The sequence below is a fragment of the Pelodiscus sinensis genome, chromosome 6 (genome assembly GCF_049634645.1).
Source record: "Pelodiscus sinensis isolate JC-2024 chromosome 6, ASM4963464v1, whole genome shotgun sequence".
Lineage (NCBI taxonomy): Eukaryota > Metazoa > Chordata > Testudines > Trionychidae > Pelodiscus > Pelodiscus sinensis.
In genome coordinates, this window is record NC_134716.1 from 30,339,698 (window position 1) to 30,356,197 (window position 16,500).

The 16,500-nt window shown below is 43.8% G+C and overlaps 1 long non-coding RNA gene across 1 annotated transcript in view; it reads right to left on the reverse strand.

Moving 5' to 3' along the window:
- Positions 1-11,539, reverse strand: part of LOC142829831 (uncharacterized) — a 31,814-nt gene extending 20,275 nt beyond the window's left edge. Inside the window, exons 1-2 of the long non-coding RNA XR_012904650.1 lie at positions 8,279-11,539; positions 2,865-2,992 (exon numbers count right to left, since the gene is read on the reverse strand). This is a non-coding gene — a long non-coding RNA (uncharacterized LOC142829831). The remainder of the gene's footprint in view (positions 1-2,864; positions 2,993-8,278) is intronic.
- Positions 11,540-16,500: the final 4,961 nt, after the last annotated feature.

The following is a 16,500-nucleotide window of genomic DNA, read 5'->3' on the forward strand; positions in this document are numbered from 1 at the left end:
CTAATTATCTGAGTCATCCATAGTATATTAGTGGGGCAAAATATTCCTTAGGAGGTACAGAGACCATAGGGGTCAAAAATGCTTTTTAGAACACTGACAAGAGCACCCACAGCTCCCCTTGGCTGCAAACCGTGAAACAAACTGGTGTCCTATTAGAAGTTCTCAAAGTGGGCCCACTTTGAGAAACATAGTGTTAGACTGTAGCTAAGGTTGCAGAAGAACTTCCTTTACAACCCTTCCCCTTACATTATTATGAAAATATTTCAAAACATTTCCATTTTGGGTCGAGAGCTTCCATTTTTGATTGATGCCACAAGGTGACTATTTCTATACAATTTGAGGAAAAACTTATTCAACCATATATGAGTTTAGAAAGGGTGAAAAACTATTTGAAACTTGCCCCAGTCATTGCTCTCACTGAGGACTAATGTATTTTCATGATTTGAGAAAAGTTTTTTTAATTTAAATACCAGAAAATCAAATAACGTGCAGTAGAATATTTCCACACAGGCTACGTCGACACTGCAGGATTCTTGTGCAAGAAGCTTTTTGCTCAAGATCTTCCGCAAAAGCGTCTTGCACAACAGTGCATCCACACTGCAAAAGCGCATTGGAAAAGCAATGCACTTTTGTGCAAGAGAGTGAGTGTCCAGACTGCATGGATGCTTTCTTGCAAGAAAGCTCTGATTGTCATTCACAGAATGGACACTAGGGCACCTGTACGCCTTCTGACATGCTGTTTTTGTGCAAAAAAAACCCCGTTTCCTGTCCCCACACACCTTTTTGCGCAAGAGCTCTTGAGCACAAAGGAGTTATTCCTCGTAGAAAGGGAATACCTATACTGCATTTTTTTGCTTGTAATCTTAATAACTATTGTAAGAACAATTGCTGAACACCTCTGTTCTGTTGATTCACTGTAAATTCACCTCAAGCAAAAATGCACTTGAGGTGAAGACGCTCTGCGGGTTTTTGTGCAAAAACCCTGTGGTGTAGAAGTAGCCTAAGTGTGCCCCAGAGCCAAAGTTTGTATATCTGGCTCAAACAATTAAGTCCTAAACATAGGCATGGGAAGTAGGTGCCAGGAATGCTGCTTTTGCCAGTCCTGGGTCCTGGCCTTTGGGTGGCCCCTGCAGGGTCCTGCCAGCCACACTGGTTTCACTGTTGCCCACCACCCTCATACGCTCTCCTGGCCCTTGAGTCCTTGCGGGATCCACAGCCCACTGGCCCTGCCTGCACGAGGGTTGAAATTTGCAATGGCACCACTTTGATTGTCCCGAGTCCTTTATAATAGGATTTTACTACCAGAAACTCAAGCATGTGATCCCCTATGCAGCAGAATGTCCGTGAAACAGAGGATGCTAACAATAGGTTGCTAAACCTATAAAACCAGTCAGACACTAAGATATTACCTCACCTACCCTGTTGCTCACATTTTTAATAATTCACTTTATTAGTAAGAGAACTCAAGCTATTGTGTGTGTCTTGGAAATTCAGCTCATAACATGTATTCCACTGGACTTCATTTAATTATTATACAGCAATTGTTTGTATTGTTTAGCAGCCATATTGTCCTAGATGTTTAAACAAAGTAGTGGCCCCATTATTCTAGACACTATACAAACATACAAGAAATGGCAGTACCTGGCCCAATATGACTGATTTGGTTTCATCTATGTTGCTACAAAAACATATGCCCCATTGTGTTGGAATTTACACCACACACATTACTATAATAATCTTACTACAAAATATGCCTTGTGAAGAAGTATGATTTGAAAACTAATAACTCTTTGGGACAGGAATTGTCATTTTTTGTATGTTTGCATAGTGCTTGCAATAATGGGGATGCTACTTTGTTGAAGTTTCTAGGTGCCTTGGTCAATAGCATCATGGTGAAATAATCAAAATCATACCCTCAACATTATAGCCCCCACTCAGGTAGAACTGGTTAAGCAAGCCTGTCTTAAACAAAGGAAAGTGTGTTTACCTCATTTTGCAGAGTCTTCAGAGAACAGGGCTGCTTTGCCAGACTATTTGCATTTCAGAAAACACAGGTGAAAAGCAAGAGCATAACACCTTGTTTCTACCCTACACTACGTCTCTTTGCTCTCAGCTGGAAAGAACTTTATCGAGGGGTCACTGTCAGGAAAATGTATTTCAAAGGGTGATCAAACTATAAGTGTGATTTGCAAAACACCACTTGAAGTTCTCTCCCTCAACCAGGCCTTTTTTTGCCACCTCAGATGACAAAGGAAAAGGCCTGCAGCTGGGGTTAATTAAGCACCTGCTGCCAATTAAGGCAGGGTGGGGGGGTCGGGGATGGGGGGGTGTTCTTATAAAAGGATTCCAGGGGAGGTGAGGGGTTGGCAGGTTCACAGAGCAAGGAAATGCTGAATCCTAAGGACTGGTCTGTGATATGAGTGACTAAGCAGGGACAGTTGCCTCTAGGGAAATCCTGGGGCAACAAAGGGGGCTCCATGAGTCTGAGGCACTCAAGTAACTGCCAAGAAGTGCAGAACCCCCAGGGAGCTACCAAGGGACTTTGTCATAACAGCCACAAATAGTCAGATTTTTCCTGTTAAAAAAATGAAAAATGTGTGGTTTTCCATGAAAATGTGTAGGCATTTTTTAAATTTTGCTTCCTCCTCCCCCACCCCCAATATTCCTTGAAAATACCATTTTCTCCCCACCTACTACAGAGGTGCTCCCTCCCTCTGTTCTGTCTGGTTAGACTTGTGCAAAGACTTTCTACTAGAAGTGTGAGTCTTTAATTTTCTCAATTATTGGGGGCTATTGCAGTAATTTTTGTATTAGTGTTCTTTTTTTTAAAAGTTCCCTTTCAGTTAAGTATTTACTGTACTTACTAGATTGGAATATGGAGGGTTGGAGCAATTGTAATCTTGTATATCCGGCACTGTCAGGCCCTTACACACCATGTTAGGATACACGTCCCCCCCATCTTGCCTTGTGCACCATCTATAGCCACTTTCACCTGTACAAAGCAAATGCGAAAGGTGAATTCTACTTAAATGACTACTGAAAGTTTAAGACAGTGGAGAACCAGGCCGCCAATTCTGTATTTTGGCTGCATAACTGCATCTTGAAGTTTGAAAACAACCCAACAAATCCCAATAAGTTATCTGGATTCCTGGGGAACTGGAATCCACAGCCCCACTTAGGTGGGGATGAACATAGCAGCATTGATCCTTGGGACTAGCTGGGCTGTGCCTGGCATGTGACCCAACTGTGGAGAAAGCAAACATGACCTTTATGCTCCCTGACTTCTGGGGACTAGTTATTCCTCCATTGGCTTTCCCTAAACTGGTGATGCCCCAAATTTGGCTTTGGCCATATGTTCCCCAGCCACATGATCTTCTATGCATGCCTTTAATACTGAGGATGCCTCCACTACCCCGTCAGTGCAGCAGATGTGTCTCTTTTGCATAACTGGAGCAGGGCAGTGAGACCTAGGCCAGAACCTGGCTCGCTGTTTGCAAGGGGGCAATTAATTGTAAACCTTTTGTTTCCAAAATATGATTTAACCTAAATAACCAAAACCACCGGAAAGCCCATGGTTGGTTTCATTATACAAAGTTCGCTGGTTTCAGCAATTTTTGGCTATTTTAAGCAGTGCATGCTTGACCTACCATCTGATAGGAGGTTGCTTTCTGTTTCATAAAAAGTTAATTATCCCGGAATGTGCACTATTGTGAATGATTTAAGAGGCCTGTTGAGAGGTGAAGTGGCACTCGGGAAATTAAAAATGAAAGAGCCATGGAAGCAATGCAAACACCAGAGCAAACACATTTGAAAGGAAACCATTCCATTGGACTTTTTTAAAGATTATCAATTAGTGCCCAAATCCTGCTTGACCTTAGTGGGATGCTAACTGTGGGAGTAAGTTAGTGATAGATTTGGCCTGTGCCTGGTAAAGTGAAAATTAAAGCCTTCTTAAATCGGGAAGCCAGGCATCTATTCAACATTAGCCAGGGTATAGCAAATTGCTGGTGGTTTTAAAATACCCAATAGTTTTCTGACATAAGATTTTACTCTAGTTGCACTTTTAATGTAGCAACAGATGGTCAGGCAGGTACGGTTTATTCAGTTTCAGTACCTGTGTCTTTGTTAATATGACAAAACAGTTTAGCAATTGTAGTGGAAATGTGGAAGATGATTGTGAGGTCGAGGAAATTAGGTGGTGTACCACAATCGTTCCTTTTGTGCCTGTGTTTTCTTACAGGCCTGGATACTCTAGGCAGCCATTTGTGCTTTTTGCTTCTTCTTTTGTTATTCTCAAAGGCTGTGTCTAGACTGGCCCGTTTTTCCAGAAAATCAGCCGCTTTTCCAGGAAAAACTTGCCAGCTGTCTACACTGGCCGTTTGAATTTTTGCAAAAGCACTGACTTCCTACTGTAAGAAATCAGTGCTTTTTGCGGAAATACTATGCTGCTCCCATTCAGGCAAAAGTCCCTTTTGTGCAAAGCTTTTGTGCAAAAGGGCCAATGTAGACAGCTGAGACTTGTTTTGCGCAAAAAAGCTCCGATCACGAAAATGGCGATCGGGGCTTTTTTGCGGAAAAGTGCATCTAGATTGGCATGGATGCTTTTCCGCAAAAAGTGCTTTTGCGGGAAAGCGTCCATGCCAATCTAGACACTCTGTTCCGAAAATGCTTTTAACGGAAAACTTTTCCGTTAAAAGCATTTCTGGAAAATCATGCCAGTCTAGACGTAGCCAAAGAGTATAGCCGTTTGCTCAAGACGGTACAGCGTAGGAATGCACTGTTGACTTTCAACCAGTTCTGGGACAGGTCTGTTGAAGCAAAAGCCTCACTCAGTTTACGTGGCTAAACAGACAGCTTTATTGATCAGTAAAGCAAAGTGAGCCAAACGTGGCCCCAGCAGAGCCAGGCGCAGTAAGGCTGCTAATACAATCAATCCTAGTATCTTTATACCCTTAGCCAAACAGTCTGACGTCAGGGCATTCAATTACAGAAATCCTCAATTAAACTTGGAAAAACAAAGCCTTATCAGCAAGATGGCGGACAGGTAGGAGGGAGTACATCTCCTGTCCCAACCAGCCCAATTAACACATTCCAATAGCCCATTCTGTAGGCCTCTTCTCACGGGGTGACAGAAAGTTCACTCTGGTCTACGTGCCAAAGAGAAAAGCTGAAATGGTTTCTGTTATACAAGATGGCTTCTAGCTAAATATGAAATGGCTTCTACAGGTCCCAAGGACATGCACCTGGTATAGGAGTGCAGGAGGGCTTGGGAAGATCACAACTATTTTTGCTGAATGTTTCCCACCTGATAATGCTAATTATTTGGCCTGGGAAAATATGCACTGTATCAACGATCTTGTTAGGTTCTCAAAACAGGGGGTGATTACTGTAGATCCAACTGTATACAAGTGCCAGGGATATTCCTAACATTGGAACCTTGGTGTAGATCAAAGCCGCAGGAGGTGCTGCCCACTGGGGTCCGTCTGCTATCCTTCAGGGGGTTCCCGGCAGCAGAAGGGATGTAGGCATTGCATTTTATTCTGAGGTTTGCTTAGGCTTAATGAGTATTGTATTTTCTTAATAAGTATTGTATTTTATTCTAAGATTTGTTTCAGTGTACTGTACTCTAATAAGCATTGTATTTTACCTTAATATTTGCTTAGTAAAATCTTTAAGCCTTCACCCAATGTGTGCGCTTATTGCCTCCGAATCCCTTAAGGGAAGAACCATTGCCTCTTGGCAATACAGAAATTCAAGCCATAATCATTTAATTTCACTAACTGGTGAATAAGCTCATTAGCCCATCACACATTTCCTTTTTCCATTGTCTCCTACAGTTTTTCAAAGTTCTTTTCTCTGTTTCTCTTTCCCTTTAGTCCTTAAAGACAAGAGATTTTTGCAATGTGATCAGTTAGTCATGACCCCAAGGCTGTATTGTTTTGCTGTTTTAAATTTCTCAGTGCCAAAGACTAGAACACGAATATCCAGAGATCAGCAGCTTTACTGTTTTATATCATTCTTGGCTGGCTGCTTTGGGAATTGCTCTGAAGCAGTAAGAGATCAATCTATAATAAATCAAGTATGGGTATGTATGAGTGACTTGCAGACAACACAAGGAAAGTCTGTATTATTTTTGAGCTTCCTACTTATCCTGAGCAAATTTAACAAGCCATTCCAGGGCCAATTCAGCAAAGCACTCAAGTCAATGGGATTTATGCATATGCTACAGTAGTTTACTGAATAGGGACTAACTGAAGCATATACTTAAGAATTTTGGTCCTGAAGTATTATTTACAATGTTAAAAACCTAAAGTCAGCAGCCAAAATATATATTAAAAATAAATCAAGAGACTGCCTCATTTTAATTAATGACTTACCACTCTAGACACATCCTAAGTTTTGAAAAGGATGATTTAAAAACTAATTTAACAGCATAATCCTATGCTTTTATGGTATTTTAAATACTGTATACAGAGAATGCTAATATTTGCACATGGGGAAAAGATTTTCATTTGAGTTTAAAAGAAGGCAAATTAAAAATTACATTCTCAAAAATATTTATTTTAGACAGAAAAACAATCTTATAAAATATGCTTTTGTGTAATTGATAGATTCTCTTGAAAGTAAGCAGATGAGATAATAAAGCTGTACAATGTAGGTATTTGTAAGCTATAAAGTACTGAGGTAGAACCACTGAAAGACTTGAGTTTGAGGGAACATATGCAATTTTTATACATTTGTTTTTAGTTCAGAGATTATGCTCCAGAAGTTTTCACCAGAATTCTTGTAAATTTCAGTTTTCTTCCATTTATCCCTTAGTTTGTGTGTCAGCCTTGGGTCTACACTATAGCTTTTTCCAATTGCTTTTCTGGAAGAGCCTTCTCTTTCAGCAGAGCCCTTATTCCTTGTATAACGAGGTACACAGGGCTCACTGAGAGCACGCATTTGCTCTTGCACCTCCCCCCCCCCAAAAAAGTGAACGAGCAAACACTTCCTGGACATGGCAGTTTTTCCGGGATACCTCTGGGATCCTGGAAACCCCCCTGCATTGTAGATGTACTTTCAGGCTACATCTACACTGGTGTAAACTTACACAAAAACTCTTTAGCGCAAGAGTTCTTGCGTTAAAGTAGTTGCGCAAGAGAGCATCTACACTGGTGTGTGCTTTTGCACAAGAGCATCCTTGCCAGTGTAGATGCTCTCTTGCGCAAGAAAGCTCTGATGGCCATTTTAACCACAGGACTATCGTGCGCAAGAAATTCATGTTGCCTGTCTACACTGGCCTCTTGCGCAAGAACAGTTGCGCAAAAGGGCTTATTCCTGTGCGGGTGTGTCAGTTCTGGAGCAAGAAGCTCTGATTTCGTACATTAGAACGTCAGCGTATTTGCACAAGAATTCACGGCCAGTGTAGACAGGAAGCAAGTTTTTGCTCAAGAGCAGCCGCATGGGCGCAAAAATCACGCCAATATAGATGTAGCCTTAGAGTGGCAAAATGCCATTTCTGAGGAGTCGAGGGGTTAAAAAAAGTCCTGGATACAGAGTCCTAGCACTGGGATAAAATAACCGGACACTTTTCAATTTATTAATTTCTCTCTTCTTCAAAACCTAATGCCATGAACAGTCTGTTTCTTCTCCTCCTCTTAACCCACATCACCATCTTCTCCCAGAAACTAACAGCAATGACCCCCTGAAAGCTTTCAAATGTGCCTGAAACCGCCCTTTCTCCCCAAGAACAAATGGAACTGAATCTGCCAACAAGAGAAGCAAGGTCCTTCTTTGATTCAAGCTTTGAAAAAAAAAAAAAAAAAAAAGTGCAAAATCCAGTAGCCAGAAAAAAAATGAAGAGAAAGGAATGATAGAATCCTTGTCTCCCAGAGACACCAATAGAGTAACTTTATGTCCTTATATGAATAAATATCAATTTTTAAAATCATCTAAGTATTTTGTGTCTCATTCTTGTTTATACTAAGGCCAGTTTACATCACATTGGCCGTATAAAGGGCCTTAATGTGAGTAAGGCCTATGACAGTGTCTAAGTAGTATACTGCATTAGTGTAAATAAGAATTAGGACATCTATTTTTGATTGATTATGACTGACTGTGGTTCATAAAAAAAGATTCAAAGGAAGATAAAAAAAATCTGTTGCTCTAAGTCTGAACTGATTTAAATAAAACCCATGCTGAATTCAACTCTATATAGACCAATTAATGCGAGCCAAAGGTTAGCTATGCATTTTGCATATCTGGATAATATATTGTAGCGGGTTGACTCACTTACAGCATGGCTTCTTCCCTCAGGGTGGCTTGTGGGGAAGTAACTGGCTGCTCCAACACCAACACCTTTGGGTGAGGTGATATTCTTCAGGGCACTGCCCTCTGGCAGTGACCACTCCAGTCTTGGTCCACACCCCCTTCTGGGGAATCATTGTTCTTCCTCCACTCCTCCTCCAGGGTCCTCCCTAGGTCCCCTAGTTCTTCTCCCACTCTGCCTGCCCAGTTGCCTCCAGCAACCCCGCCTTGCAAACTTATGGCCTGGGGCTTCCCTGGCTCAAACTCCCCCAGCCTACCACAACTGCCTCCTTGCAGCCCAGACTTTTAGGGCCACCTCCATGTGAGCCTTGCCCTCCATGACTGCCTCTTTGTAGCCCTAGGCCTCAGGTTAGGTAGCCTGGGTTTGCTAGGCCAAAGCCTCTCTCACTGTAGGCAGGCAGGTCTCTCTCCTCTGCCTTCCAGGAGCTGCTCTTATATGGCCTCCAACTGGACCCTCATTAGCTGCCTCAGCTGGGATTCCTCCTGACTCCAGGTCTCAGCCCCTTAAAGGGCCAGTACAGGGCAACACCCTGCCACACCATCTTAAGCCAGCCTGCCTGGTCTACTATAGACCAGGCCTCAGAGATAAGTGCCTAAGTGTAGGTCACACAGAGATGCTTTGCTCTGTTTAGGCTTCTCAACAGCAAACCCTCTCATGGCATTTTTTTTGTGATGGGAAAATCCACAGGACGGGGTACTCAGCTGAGCCATGGGAGACCCTTGAATTTGAGTCCCCCTACGCCAGAGGGGAGAAGAGATTTGAACAGAGCTCTGCCACCTCTCAGATGAGTGCCCCGGTGTCCTATAAACACTGGGCTATAGGATAGTCTGATGTGGGGCTCCCTCAGTCTGCCCTGTTCAAGCTGTTGCACTGTGGATACATAACCAAAAATGCACTGTAAGAGGGTCCTGGTCTCCCACCTCTAGGGAAGTGCTCTAACCATCTGTCCCCGCCCCCACCCCAACACCTTTTCTGTTAAAAGCATTTCTGGAAAATCATGCCAGTCTAGACGTAGCCAAGAAGTCATTCTTCCACTCTATGCTGATTAGGCCTCAATTGGAGTACTGTGTCCAGTTCTGGGTATCGCATTTCAAGAAAGATGTGGAGAAATTGGAGAATGTCCAGAGAAGAACAACAAGAATGATTAAAGGTTTAGAGAACATGAGCTGTGAGGGAATACTGAAAGAACTGGATTTGTTTAGTTTGGAAAGGAGAAGATTGAGAGGGGACGTGATAGCAGTTTTCAAGTATCTAAAAGGGTGTCACAAGAAAGAGGGAGAAAAGTTGTTCTTCTGGGGCTCTGAGGATCGGACAAGAAGCAATGGGCTTAAATTAAAGCAAGGGAGGTTTAGGTTGGACATTAGAACAGACTTCCTAATTGTCAGGATGGTTAAACACTGGAATAAGTTGCCTAGGGAGGTTGTGGAATCTCCATCTCTGGAGATATTTAAGAGCAGGTTAGATAGATGTCTATCAGGGAGGGTCTAGACCAAGGCTACTCAACTTTGGAAGCACTGGGAGCCACAATGATACTCACAGCACATGCTTAAGTGTGGTTGCATATACATGCAAATATATATGTGAATACATGCAAATAGTTTCTTTCACATTGATGGGCATGAATTACAAAGATTAAGGCAAGACTACACAACACACAAGCCCCATTTAAGTCAGTTCTGCTAATATTAATAAAATGCAATATTTACCCATTTCCACCCGTATGACAGCACTGTGCAATGACAGTCCAGGAATTTAACTACTGAAATGCATATCAACAGAAGACCATTATACTAACTACTTTTTTGGTTTGGCTCCCACCCGCGGGCTGTGTGTTGAGCCCCGCGTAAACCCAAACTGCACTGTGGGGCCGCAAACAAATGGGCCGAAGACCAAGTGTTGAGTAGCCCTGATGTAGACAGTGCTTGGTCCCTGCCATGAGGGCAGCGGACTGGACTCGATGACCTTTTGAGGTCCCTTCCAGTTCTAGTGTTCTATGATTCAGCAACTACTGAGTGGGAGCTTTGTGAATTCCAATGGCGGCTGATTCTGGGATTTATAGTGGCAGCAAGGCACCTAAGTGTTTTCACGAATCTATCCCAAAATCTTTACTATGAAGTAGTCAGGATATGCCCAGTATGCCCAAGCTAAAAAACAAAGAGTTAGTACTCTGAACTTTCAAATGTACTGATCAATAAAAATAACTGTGTAATCTTCAATTTTGTATTTAAGATTTTGCTGCTGCTGTACGTAAAGGTTTCCCCCCCCCCCCCAAAAAAAGCTGTATTGCTCAATTTTTTGACAATGGAAAAAGATGGCAACTAACCAGTCTAACACAAAACAGAGCATTCTCTCAGCTTGGTGGAACATTAGACAGAGGAGAAGGCATTACACTTTAGCAATCCTTAGGGATTGGGCAAGATATGGCCCACAGGCCAGATCTGTTCTGCCACGCCATTTGATCCAGTTTGCAGCCCACCCTGCTGCACCCCCGCCACCAGGCCAATCAAGACCCAGGAGTAGGGGAGCGTGTGAAGTCTCCTCCCCCTGCCAGGGGTCCACAGTACCAGAGAGAACCACTAGCTGTTCAAAACAACTGGCAGTTCCCTCTAGATGTCGCACACCCTGGCAGGGTGAGGGTGGGAGACTTTGTGCGCTCCTCCACCCCCCGGCCAAGTAGAACAGCCAGGAGTGTGCGGTGCCAGAAAGGCTGGTGTTTCCCTCTGGGTGCTGTACGCCCTGGGTGGGTTGTGGGGGCAAAGAGACCACCCATGCTCTCCCACCCCATGGAGGAGTGTGCAAAGGCTCCTCTCTCCTGCACACAGTGCCTAAAGGGAACCGCTCCTTGAGCCCAAGGCCCCACCCCTTTGGAGGCTGGCCCGTGACCACTACCAACATTGAAGTGGCCCCCCAACAAAAAATTATTGCTCACCCTTGCCTTAGCTGATGGAATGGCCCCTTGGAGACTACTGCAGTTGGTACAACTTAATTAGGGGAGGAGGGATAACTCAGTGGTTTGAGCATTGGCCTGCTAAACCCAGGATTATGAGTTCAATCCTTGCAGAAGGGAGTTGGGGCAAAACTTGTCAGGGATAGTACTTGGTCCTGCTGTGAAGGCAGGGGACTGGACTTGATGACCGTCAAGGTCCCTTCCAGTTCTAGGAGATAGGCAATCTCCATTTTATATATACAGGCAGTCCCCGAGTTACACAGATCCGCACTTACAAAAGGGGCTCTCTCGCCCTGGAGCTCGCAGGCAGTGGGACCGCCCAGAGCGCAGCAGTCCCGCCACCTCGACCTCTGGGGCGAGAAAAGCTGCTCCAGGTGCCCCTGGTCTGCTGGGGACCGTCTCCAGCAGACCAGGGACACCTGGAGCAAAGCTGGGGAGGCGGAGGGGTCCCGCGCCTCTGAGGCTTTGCTCTGGCTCCCGGTGTCCCTGGCTCTGAGGCTTTGCTCCCGGTGTCCCTGGTCTGCTGGAGACGGTCCCCAGCAAAGCCTCAGAGGCGTGGGACCCCTCCGCCTCCCTGGCTTTGCTGGCTATGTCTACACTTGAGGGTTCTTGCACAAGAACATCTTGTGGAGGGTTCTTGTGCAAGAATTCTTGTGCAAGAACACGTCCACACAGCCATGTGCTTTTGCGCAAGAGAATCCGTGGCAGTGTGGATGCTGTCTTGCGCAAGAAAGCTTTGATGGCCATTTTAGCCATAGGGCTTTCTTGCACAAGAAACCCCTGCCGTGTGTCCACACTGCCCTCTTGCGCAAGAGAGCTTACATATGTTAGAAAAGAGCGTAGCTCTTGTGCAAGAAGCCCTCTCTTCCCACGCTTTACTGTAAATCTTCTTGCGCAAGAGCTGGCGGGCAGTGTGGACACTCTGTGGAAGAACAGCCGTTCTTGCACAAGAACCCGCCAGTGTATACATAGCCTCTTTGTGCTGTGCTTTCTAGATTGAGAGGCATGAAACCCGTCGAAAACACAGAATGCCCTTATAGACTAGCACTACAAGAAATAAGCATACCTCTAATTATTACCCAAGGGAATGTGAGGGAATTGCAACAGACTAAACTGAACTAGTGCCAGCCAAGAAAACAATTGAGAAATGGAGAATCATAGGTTTTGGAACACTGGACAACATGGAACATGGGCTTTTGGCTTAGCTAGCCTCTGTTTGAGGGCTAGCATGGGGGCTGAACAGTGTTGCAGAAAGGCCATGAAAATGTGCCAATCCATTAACAGAGTCAGTTCTTACTCACTTGCGAAAAAAGGCAGTCACTGCATCCAGTGGGGAGAATTGACTTTTGCAAAGCTGGATCAAACCCTTATGGGCTCAAGTTTTGAAGCCCAGATGACAAATCTCACCTTGAATGCTTAAATCAGCACTTAGCCACTTAAGTTCCCCATGCAAGTTCCAAAGTTCCCCATGCAAGTTCCAAAGTGCCAGTGTGTTCCTATACCAGCTTCCTGTTTAGACAGACATTTTACATTGGGCTCATAGGCTGAGGTTTTCAGCCCTGGTGAAGGGATATGAATGCCTAGTTCACATTCAAATTAATGGGACTCAGGTGTCCAAATCCCCTAAATGGCTTTGAAAATCTCATCCACAGCATGTATGTGATGGCTGCCAAATCATTGGATAACTTTCTTGTATTAGAAAAGAAAGACATACAAGAACTCACCTGTTAACACATAAGGAAGGAAACAGTGTGTGTGTGGGGTGCGCACGCGCAGTGGAAGGCCAATCAATCAGAAATGTGTTTGCAGCGTGATACCAGACTTACACCAATTCCCATCAGCCAAGGATAAACCCAACAAAATATACTCAGGATTTAAAAAAAAAAAAAAAACACACACACACACCACACCCTCAGATATATTTTACTAAACTTTGTGAGCAATTCAGAACTAGGCGTTGATTATATAAATGACATTTGCCACACTGGCATTGAGATGTGTGCACGGACAGCACAAATGAGATTTCAATCTACCAAATGAACATCCCATGCACATTGTGCAGTACTGAAATTTTAACTGAATTCCCTTTTCCCAGGACCACTGATGATTCAAGTTAGGAACAGGTAAGCAGGGTACTCCAAAATAAGAGCTTGCACTAACACCCAATATCATTTCTGCACAATAAAGTCCTTTTTTCAAGAACCTAGATTTTTCTCAGCATCCTGAACCTTTGCACCATTAACATATGTGTCTGTGGTCCACCAAGCCTTACAAAATGAACAAAGAAGTGGCCTTTTCAGTTCATACACTCCCAATACTTTGCTGACCACGAGGGATATGGGTGCCACCGCTGGCTTCTGTAACATTCAGAATCAACTCCCTCTCAAATCTAGCTGTTATTTCTGGACCTTTTCATATTGCAACCACCCATAGCTAATCAGCATTCACTGACAGACAAGCCAGCACAACCAGAACCCTGTCCATGGACTTACCCACTCCTAAGTGGCTTGGAATGGATATTATAAAAACTAATGACTTAAGCTTCATTGTGTTTCAAAAAGGCATTAGGTGGAAGAAAATGGAGTTCTACCCTACCCGTAGATAAATGTTATTCTAAATCTGAGGGATGTGAAAAAAAGGAAGTTAACTTAAAATCCCTTTACATATTTTGCACTTTTTAAAATGTTTCTATATCAGCAGGATTTTTGCTTTAGCTTAATGAAGAGAAAAACCAGAAGGCAGCATCTGTTCCTGGCAACCAGCCTGAATGCTCTTAGAGTGAGAAATTGAAACAGAGGGAGAGAAATCAGAGTGGTGAGATGTGTATTTATAGTATACTGGTGAAATAACCAATGGTTATGCAAACCTGTGTATTCTCATTGGCTTAGTTGTCAGTATATAGGGATTTGTAATCACACAGGAGCAGAAATTACACAAATAATCATTCAGAATCAGAAAGCTCAGACTGTAAAAGGGGGAAAAAAATAGTTAATTCTATATATCCCTGCACTGGCTGGTTGAAATCGATCCACCTCTGTATAACAAATGAACATGAAATCAAAAAGGATGAGGAAAGTAACATTTGCAAGGCGTTACTAAGTGAGAAGTAACTTCTTGCTGCTGAGGAAGTATATGCTATAAGTAGGGAATGAGGGAACTGATGAATGATAATCAGAATGCTGCTAGATTCCAATTATTCCAAAAAAATTCTAACCCAGCTGGCTGTACTTTTTTTGCAACCCTTTTACCTTTGCTCTGCTACTACAACTCTTAGCAACAGCATACAGTAGACTTACTGACTGTTTTAAAACCAGTTTAGCTAAGATTGCATAGATGCGATCAGGATGAAAGTGTTAAGGACCTTAACATTCTTGCCATGGGCAATAGCAGCACTTCTATGGTAGATTTTCAGGAGGTTCTGTATTTTAGCAAATATAACCCATGGGGTATATTTGTTTTTACAAACCTCGCACACTTTTTTTTTAAAGTCACGTGGTGGTGAGCACTCCCCCCCCCTTCTGCTGCTGCACAGCCACCAGCCTCCAGGCAGGGGAGCACTTATCTCCCGGTTCCTGTGCAGAAGCACTCCCCCTGCCCCTTCCTGAGGCTGCGCAGGAACCAGATGAGCGCTTCCCTGCCTGGAGGCTAGAGGATGTACAGCTGCAGAAAGGGGTGGGGAAGCACTCTCATTTCACTGCCCAGAAGTTGTATAGCTGCACAGGACCCAGGCAGGCTGAGTGCTCCCATGTCCTGGATGTGGCTAATTCCCCATCCTCCCTTGCACCCTTTGGAAAAAAAAAGGTTGTATACCCTGTGCACAAGTATAAGCTGCAGGGTATACAAGTTTTTTTTTTATTATTCAAACTGCAAAAACCATAGAGTATATTTAGGTGTGGAGTATATTTGCTAAAAGACAGTAGGCCATTTTGAAGCATTGTGCTACAGGTGCACAAGGTTCCAGAGCTATTTTTCAACTTCCCTGCCTTCTGAGTACAGGCAGTCCCTGGGTTACATACAAGATAGGGACTGTAGGTTTGTTAAGCTGAATTTGTTTGTAAGTCGGAACTGGCATCCAGATTCAGCTGCTGCTGAAACTGACCAGTGGCTGACTACAGGAAGCCTGAGGCAGAGTTTCAGGAAGCCTGGGGCCCCCCCAGCAGACCAGGGAGACATGGAGCAAAGCTGTGGAGGATGCAGGCGGGGGGAGGGGGGGGGAAGAGGACCGGGGCACATCTGGGCAGTCCTGCTGCTTGTGTCCTCCAGGGTGAGAAGCCCTGTTCGTAAGTACGGATCCGCCTAACCTGGATCTGCATAACCTGGGGACTGCCTGTACTTAATTTTTCAAAAATTGCCATTATCAGATTTCTAGAAGATAGTTTGTAACTAATTTAACTGGCATGGGATTTTGCAAGGGGTTTACATAAGCATGTTGTTTCTGCCAACACTCTGGTGAACAATCTTGGCCAGGGGGCTCTATGTATCGTTCAAGTGACTTACCAATTAAAAACCTGTTCCTTGAATGGAAGGCAAATACTGTCAGATTCTGCAGCCTAATAACACTGGTATTTTTTTGTGTGAAAGGAAGTTAAAAAAGAAACAATACTTGGTCTTGTTATAAAAAAGGCAGTTTTTTCTAGTAGAGGAATCTTGGGCTACATGCTGGTCTTTCAAAGAAGTGATAGTACAGTCAAAGGGAAAGTTGCAGAATCAAAATAAAGTTGAATAGATTGTTAGTCTAGTTTCTTGATGCCTGAAGAGAGATGTAAAATATCAGGGCCTAATGAGCAACAGGAACCAATACTCCAACTGTTGATCTCCAACTTCAATGGAAAAATATGGATTAACTGGGATGCTTCCCTGGTAGAAGTGGGGAATTCTGCAGCTGCTGACCAGGACACATGGAGAACTTACCCAAAACTAAGTAATTCTTGCATTCCAGTATTGCCCTCTGCCATTCCCCCTCCCTGAGATCAAGTTAACATCTAATCCAGGGATTAGCCTGCTTATCTGAGTGGCCCATGCTTCCTGTGAAGGTTCCTCCCCTCCCCCCCATACACACACCCTTCTAAAATGAGTGGTTAATGAGCCTTACTCATCAACAATTTGAGTTACATACATTCCTCTACTAGACAATGTTATTTGGTTGCAACTATCCACTTTGAGTCTGAGCCTGTGGATGACAAGACCTGCCTGGCCCCTGCTAATTCCTTTCCCAAGCATTTAAACTGATTTAGCAATATAG